Below are 8472 nucleotides of genomic sequence, written 5' to 3' on the forward strand. Positions count from 1 at the left end.
GCAAGCCTTCATTTGCGGCAAGAAGCCTGTGGGGACTCGTTAAGTGCACTAATTAATGTTGAATACCATTGCTGGACTCGCTGGGCTGAGCGACGGGAAGCTTGCGACAGTTCCCACTGACTGCCACACTTAGAAATCTTTCTGGAGAACCATGCTCTGTATGTTTTCAAAAAGCAGTTAGATATAGCACTCGAAGGGCAGCACGGTGGCCTAGTGGTTAGCACAACCGCCTCACGGCGCTGAGGTCCCAGGTTCGATCCCGGCTCTGGGTCACTGTCCGTGTGGAGTTTGCACATTAAGACCATAAGACCATAAGACATAGGAGTGGAAGTAAGGCCATTCGGCCCATCGAGTCCACTCCGCCATTCAATCATGGCTGATGGGCATTTCAACTCCACCTACCAGCATTCTCCCCGTAGCCCTTAATTCCTCGCGACATCAAGAATTTATCTATCTCTGCCTTGAAGCCATTTAGCGTCCCGGCCTCCACTGCACTCCGCGGCAATGAATTCCACAGGCCCACCACTCTCTGGCTGAAGAAATGTCTCCGCATTTCTGTTCTGAATTTACCCCCTCTAATTCTAAGGCTGTGCCCATGGGTCCTCGTCTCCTCGCCTAACGGAAACAGTTTCTTTGCGTCCACCCTTTCTAAGCCATGTATTATCTTGTAAGTTTCTATTAGATCTCCCCGTGTCTGCGTGGGTTTCGCCCCCACAACCCAAAAATATGCAGAGTAGGTTGATTGGCCACACTAAATTGCCCCTTAATTGGAAAAAAAAATTGGGTAATCTAAATTTTAAAAAAAAGAAAGATATAGCACTCGGCTCGAAGATGATCAAAGGATATGGGGAGGAAGCAGGATTAGGCTGTTGAGTTGGATGATCAGCCATGGTCATTATGAATGGTGGAGTAGGCTCAAATGTGCAAATGGTCTCCTCCTGCTCCTATTTTCTATGTTTCTACGAAAGCTACAGTTTGGGGGCAATTCTTGGCTTCAACGACCCTGTTTCACTCAAGGTCTTAAAGGAGCACGAGAGGTGGAAGCGTTCAGTGAGGAAATTAAAGGGAGACCAGGACCTTGGCAACCAAAGGAACAACTGTCACTGGCAGAGTTATTAAAATTGTGAATGTTCAATGGACTAGAATAGGGGGAGGACTTACGTACAATAATAATAATCTTTATTGTCACAAGTAGGCATATCAGGGGGTTGTCGGGCTGGAGGAGGTTACAGAGGTAGGGAGAAGTGAGGTGTTGGAGGGGTTTGAAAACAAAAAAAGAATTTTAAAAATGAGGTGTTGCTTATTCTGGAACCAATCTAGGTTAGCAAGCACAACGGTGTTGGAGAAATAGTACTTGATGCAAGTTTGGTAATGGACAACAAAGTTTTGGATGAGCTTATTTTAATGGAGGGTGGAGGATAGGAGGCTGGTCAGGAAAAAATTGAAACAGTCAAGTCTAGAAGTTTCAAAGCCGTGGATGAGGGCTTCAACACAGATGATCTGATCAGACTCAGGAGCTGTTACAGAGGTGGCAACCTTAGCGATGGTATGGATATGTGGTCGGAAGTTCATCTCAGGGTTAAAACCAAGTTTTCAAATATTCTGAGTCAATCTCTGACAGTTGCCAAGGAATTGAATAGAATTGGTGGTACAGGAATGAAGACAATGGGCCTGATTTTAACTCACTCAAAACTATTCACTAACACATAATTAAACTCAGCACCCACTCGGAGTGTTCACAAAACGGTATTTTCACCACATTCAAGAGTCTTTATGCAAAATGTTCATCTTTGAGCATGCTTTCTGATTGGTCACATGAACATCTAGCAATTGATCTTTTCACAGGGAAGAACAATAGAGCGATCACTTATTACTTGGCAGGTGCAAGTTTAAATGGGCTAGAGGAACAAAGATTTTCAGTGCTGAAATGCACCAACTAGTAAAGGTTGTACCACAAGTTAGAAAGGTCATAACAAAGCAAAAAGCACTAAGCTTTTTCTCTAGAGCTGGGTTTTTCAAACTCAGGGTCGTGATCCGCAGATCGGTCATGGGTGGGTATCAGGAGTGTTACAGATTGGCATTCCCAATCACGGGAGAAGAACCCAATGACTGTGACGGGCTTTTAACAATGTTGGCCTTGACTGGCTTTTAGGTTGACAATGCCGGCCGACCCGTGCATACGATCCCCCTCAGGCGAATTCGGGAGTGTGCTAGTGTGGAGCCGAGCAGGGCAGAAGGCCCCCTCCTGATGTCAGCATGCTGTCCCATTACCATCCCCTCCTGACCAGTCTGCGTGCTGCGCCAGGACCAAATTTAGTTTTTAAATGGCTGGGTCTTCCCGCCACAGAGCAGGTCATGTGCCCGGCAAGTACACTGATGTCACGTGGTCCATGCATTGGGTGCAAAACATGGAGGAGCGATCTTCCATTTTTTAGCTGCCAGCAAGCAAGCAACAGGGCTCTGAAAAACTGAAGATGGATCATTTTGTAATAAGGAAGAGAGGGCCAGAGACACAAACAGTCCTGCATCTTACAATTGAATCTGCTGGAGAGAGTTTCACAGGAGAGTCCATGGCAGTACAAAGCAGTGCTAGTGTGAGCTCCAGGGCCTCTGGTGCACAGCCCATTAAGAAGAAGCTGAAATTGGCAACAGAGCAGTATAAAGATGATTTATTGAGGTATGGCTTTATTAATTGTGCTGATGCAAATCATGATGCAAAGCCCATGTGTGTTATATGCAGGATAGTACCGGCAAATGAGAGTTTAAAACCCTCAAAACTTCAAAGGCATTTGAAGACTAAGCATGGTGAGTTCAAGGACAAAACACTTGATCTTTTTCAAAGGATGCAGCGAGAACTTAAATCAGCAGCTGAAGTCCTTGTAACATTGAATGACAAACAAGGGACATCGTGAGGACAAAGCAGGTTCACCAGTCACATTAAAGGTAAGTAGAAATGGTGTCGCGAAGGTCAGCCAGCGTGGGTCACGAAGGTTGGTCACGTGGGTCATGAACATCAGTGGGCGTGGGTCCCCAAGGTTGGCCGGTTGGTAAAAATGGGCCCTGGGGAAAAACTTTTGAAAAACCCTGCCCCAGAGGGATAGAAAAGTAGCAAAGTTATACCGAATCCGTATCAAACTTTGGTGAGGTCACATTTAGACTTTTGTCACTTGTTGTTCACTTTGCAATAAAGGACATCCTCCTCCCTACAGGTCTCATTTGTGTTAAAGTCAAGATTCCCTGCAGAATTCTAACTCATTCTTTCACAGGACTGCAATACCACTGTGATGATCCTCTTCTCCAGTCTTCTATTATCCTGCAATATTCCAACCTTTAAAATATCACCTTGGAGTCACCTAATCATTACATCCTGATTTAAATCCTGGGACGCCTTAACCCTCCATCAAAAGATTGAGCGAAAATAACCATGCTCCAAAGGTTTTATATTTTAAATAATGTTATTGTGATCTGCAGGTTGGTGAAAGCAGATTCAACAATGACTTTGAAAGGGGGAGTTGGTTACATGGGGAGAATCGCAGGGTTGTAGGAGAAAGAGTTGGAAATGAATCTAATTGGCGAGGACCAGCACGGATGCGATGGCCCACATGGCCTCCCTGCGCTGCATGGTTTTCTGAGTCAGTGGCTCGGCACTCTGCTTTCCAAAAATATGAGTAATTTGAATTAGAGGGGTGCCTCAGCAGCACTTTGTTCCAATGCTTGAAAGTTCCTCTTGTCTGGTGAACGGTATGGATTAACCAGACAGACAAAACGCTTCAGCCACTCATTTATGCTTCTCAGGTTGATTAGCGATTAGTTCCCGTCTCCGGAGCATTTACAGTACTTACCCCCCCCCCCCCCCCCCCCAACCCCACCCGCAGTACAACCACATTTTAGCTTGAACCCTTCAGTTCAGGATATGCGAAGAAGGCTGTTTAACCAGCTGCTCTCACAGAGGCAGCATTGCCTCAGTTAGATTTACAGAAAAGCAGCTCGCTGAAACACACAGCCCAACATGTCCCCCGACAACACACTCGTCGTTTGCAAAGTGCTCGCGCGATTTTAGATGGGAAATATTTGCACGGACAAATTGAAACCTTTGAATCTGTAATGCAATGTGTTTCTTTTCTCGCTGGACGAGAGTGATGACCTTGGTCAAGCTCACTCGGGACCGTGGGCTGGGTGTGACCGAGAGGCAAGCCCGCGTGTTCAATGTTGGAGCAGGTTTCAGGGAGTTTATTGTTGGGGCAAAACCCACATCGCGCGTCCTCGCCCCATCGCGCGCACACAATTCGCCGCTAAAATTCCTCTTTCGTTCCTTTTTTTTTTGGTCTTACATTGGGTTAACTGAGCCCCTTTCAATCTCAGCTTTTATTGCCAGCTTCCTCTGTGCACTGATTCAGTTTCATCTTTGACAATGTACAATCGAGGAGTTCGCCCTATTATAGACGTTTCGACAGAGGGTGTATTTCTGCTGAACACTTCACAGAGGCTCTGTATTCATGGTTAAATTACTGGATGCTTTTTTGCTGGTGGAATATGAATTCTACAATTTCTATGGAGCTCGATGTACCCGAGCTTAACTCTGACTAAGTGGACGGGTTGAGAGAGACAGTAAGATGTGGGGTATTTAGAGTAGGACGTCCTGAGTCCAGTGACACTCGGCATAACGCAGCGAACTTTGGCGCCCCTGCAGACTGCAAATCCATTGAGAGGAATAGATCACAAGATAGATGCAGTTGAGCAAGGTCCCTGGTTAGTTTAGCCATCCTTGTCTTCCCACCGTCACATTAGACTGTTTGCTAAGTGATTCCAGAGCTTTCATCTGCCCGAACGCCAATTCCATACCTCGGTTACCCTTTGTGAGCTGCTTCCTGAGATCTGTCCGCCTTTTACTGGTTTGCCTTTTATCGTGGTTTAGTTTGAAGTTTTGTCCCAACCTTCTCTCTCCCCCCCCCCCCCCCCCCCCACCCGAAATAGCTTGTGTTCTTTGTTTACAAGTTGGCATATGTTCTACCCAGTGCGTATGTTACAGTTTACAAAGTACATTGCAGCTAATGAATGAACTTTGATTCAGGGCGAATCCAAACGAGTAGAGAATGAAAACAGCTCCTATCTTTGAATTCGCTTGTGTAGCAGACAGTGCAACAGCCTCTCCATTGAACAGCTTCTCCAGGGGCGCTTCAGCAGTGCACTGTGATTCCGGTGCGGTGAGATTTTCCACGCTTAGTTGCAGGGTGGATTCTATAAATGTGAAGCAAACTTTTTTTTCTCTCTCTCTCCTTAAAACATGTTTCGTTCCCAATAGTTGTAACGGTACAATACGCGTGTCGTAGTAGAAATGGTGAAACGCTTTGGTTAACAGTCTGTTGGTGGGCGCGCCACTCCCATTATAATATAGATTTTGTCACCTTTACATTGTATGAAACAGCGGCTTTTCCACAGTTGCCAGTCCATTCAGGTTATATGATGGGAGGGCTGTCATCTCCGGCCTTTCCCTGGTGAGCCTATGTGTGTCTGCCCAAGTGTCAATGCAAATGTGAAGGTCTGTAATGTTCGGGTATAGTCAGCCCCATGGCAGGGATGATCAGCAGGGCTTGGGGGGGACCATAGAACATCTTTGCCTTAGTTGATGGTCCCCCAGCAACAGTTGATATTTGTCTCCGGGAGGGTCCATCCCTTGGAACAGTCAGCAAAGCTCAGAGTCCCGTGTTACTGAGTTGATTGGGATGGACTTTGACAAAGAACACCACATTTCTTTCGCAATATTCTTCGCAAATGCATATTTCAGAAGGATGGGGACCTTGCCTGGAGGGCAGGATGCTGTGGTGTGGTGCAGAGGGAGGTTCTCATAGGGAGTGCAATAGAATTCCCTTTCCCATACTTTTTCAAAGGTCTTTTTTCTGCACAAACGTTTCCACGAGGGGCAAATGATATATATGGCAGTAAAGTCGCCTTAGACCCAGGTGACCATAGATTGTTTTCCCCTTTAAGGGGGGACGCTGACTGGTGGTGATTTAACCTGAGGGTCAACACACGAGGGGCAAAGTAGAGAGGGGCCTTCATGAATAACCTCAGCCTGTTGGCCTCCCTCTGCAACCCAAACCAGCTGTCAACCACTAGCCAACTGAGCTAAACCGATGGTATATATGGCATAGTCTATCTGAATGGGGTAGTCGTGACAACGTAGTCAGAGCCAACTTTCACCCTGAGTAACAGTTTAGAAACAAAAAGCCCCTCTGAATCTGCTGGGCATTTAATCAAGGACACCCTCTCTAGTGTCACCTCCAAGTCTGTGACGGTCAAATGTGCAGTTCGAAATCAGATTAAGACTTTTCTCCAGGAGTTAATGCCATCATTTGAATTTTATCCTGATGTTGACTACTCGTCAATTTCTATTCGCTAAAACTGGTATTCAGGAAGGCATGGCCTATTATTATTGAGGGTTTGGCAAATTGTTACCACAGCACCCCTTCCAGCAGCCCCGATGTGTGATGGAACACAATGGCTCTGCCTGGGCTCTCTGAATGACACATTTACCAAATGAAAAGATAAACAGAGTCCATCAACGCCAAGATAACCAAATCACAGACCAGGCGTACCGTGAAGCTTGGATCCTGTCTGCCCAACTCATACGAGCGAAAACATCTCTCACCTCCCGCCTTTCCCCAAGCTCCGAGTCCTCCCGCCTCACTGACAGCGTGCGGGGGAAGCGCTCGCAAACCCTTCCGCTCACCGTGACAACAGCTCCAGGTGACGGGCACAGCTCTCCGCCGAGGCTTGAGGACACAGCCTCGGGACCTACAGCATCCACATGGGGTGGATACCGTGCCTCTCTCTCTAGATACATATATATGTTGGCCTCTATTCACCCACCCAAAACAGCGAGTCGGTTGCGCAGCCGCGTCCGACAGGAAGACAACACTTTAATTCCATTGATCACTTTCCTTGTTATTTTGGGTAATAGTCGCGGAATGTGTATGTCTACCTGGGGGGGGGGGGGGGGGGGTAGCAGCAGAAACCCGTAAGCGTCTCTCTCTGATCAAGCTACAGTGAAGACTGGGAGACTATTTTGTTCCCAAAGAAAGTAGTTCTGACCCAGGAGCAGGAGAAATAAATATGTTCAATTTAAGGGTGGTGGGGGGCATTGCCTGATGTCTCGATTGTTTGTAACTGCCCTGAATATGCAGCAACCGATAGTGTTCCTCATTCAGCACGGCGAATTCAATTAAACAGCGGATGATGACCCCGCGGTATCCAGGAAGTTGACGCCTATGAATATAATTGAAGATTAGTAAAGGAAGTCCCGCGCTGTTCTGGGAATAGACGGGAAATGGGGGTGGGGGAGGAGGGGTATTAGAAATGTTACACTCGCCTCTGTGTGGACTCTATCGGAGGGAGCCTGTGGTTAAAGTTGGCACTCCGTTAACCAGCTTGTTTCTATCCGTGTCACATCCGATTCTAATTGTTCTGCCCCCTGTTTCCCTGATCTCCTCCGCAGGGACGGTCGGAAGGACGCGCTTTGTGGTTTGATAGAAACACGACGGGGACAGCAATGAGTCAATTAAAATATCAACAGCACACATACCATTAAATAGATAATGGGAGGTCAGTATCTGCGTCTTTTTTTTGAGCCTCTTCAAAATATACATTTGACGAAAGGATGACCAATTTCCAGTTTTGGAATGACTTTATTTCAAAGGAGAGGGGGTTGGGTCATCTCCGACAGGAAGGGTTTTAAGTCTGAATGTATGAAATCGATTAGACTAAAGGTTCTTCTCTGTTCATAATGCTCAGCCTGCATTGAGCAGCGCTGGGGATGTTGTCGAGTGGATATGTCTGTGTTTCATCATTTCTGCTCGCTCACGCAGCGGGGATAGTGTTGTCTCTTTAAACCCTACCTGCAGCCCCTGCGGAACTTGGCGTTGTGATTTACAATCCTTTGAAGCCCCAGCACCCCCTCCCCCCCTCAATCGGTCAGTTCCTTCGCCCCCGGGCCTGACATCTTCTCGCCTGATGAAATCCCTGATAACTGGTCTGGGAGTGAGATGATGGGCTAAACAGATAAATCCCTTCATTTCTTTAAACGTGTCTTCAGCCGTTCCGGTGAGAGAGGGCGGCTTAATGATCAGTCAGACTTCAGATGAAAGGGGAGCCAGAGGGTTAATGAATGAGCGATTTCCTGCGCGAATTAAACCAGCCAAAGAGGCACGGGTCGCCCCAAAGGAACACTCAAGAGACAGGACAGTAACAAAGGAAGTGTCTTTAATTCAGAATACAGATATACTGTACTCAGGGTGAACGGAAGAGGTTCAGTACCATCTGCCCAATTCTTAAATATATCATTAAAATATCACGCTGTCTACCTATCTATTTATATATAAGGTTACCCCACGTCGCAGTCCAAATTGGAGGAGCAAGTATAACCAGGCATTATTTAACATTGCACATAAATTATACTGGGAGGCACTCAGTGTA

Source organism: Scyliorhinus canicula, chromosome 3 (genome assembly GCF_902713615.1).
Source record: "Scyliorhinus canicula chromosome 3, sScyCan1.1, whole genome shotgun sequence".
Taxonomy (NCBI): domain Eukaryota; kingdom Metazoa; phylum Chordata; class Chondrichthyes; order Carcharhiniformes; family Scyliorhinidae; genus Scyliorhinus; species Scyliorhinus canicula.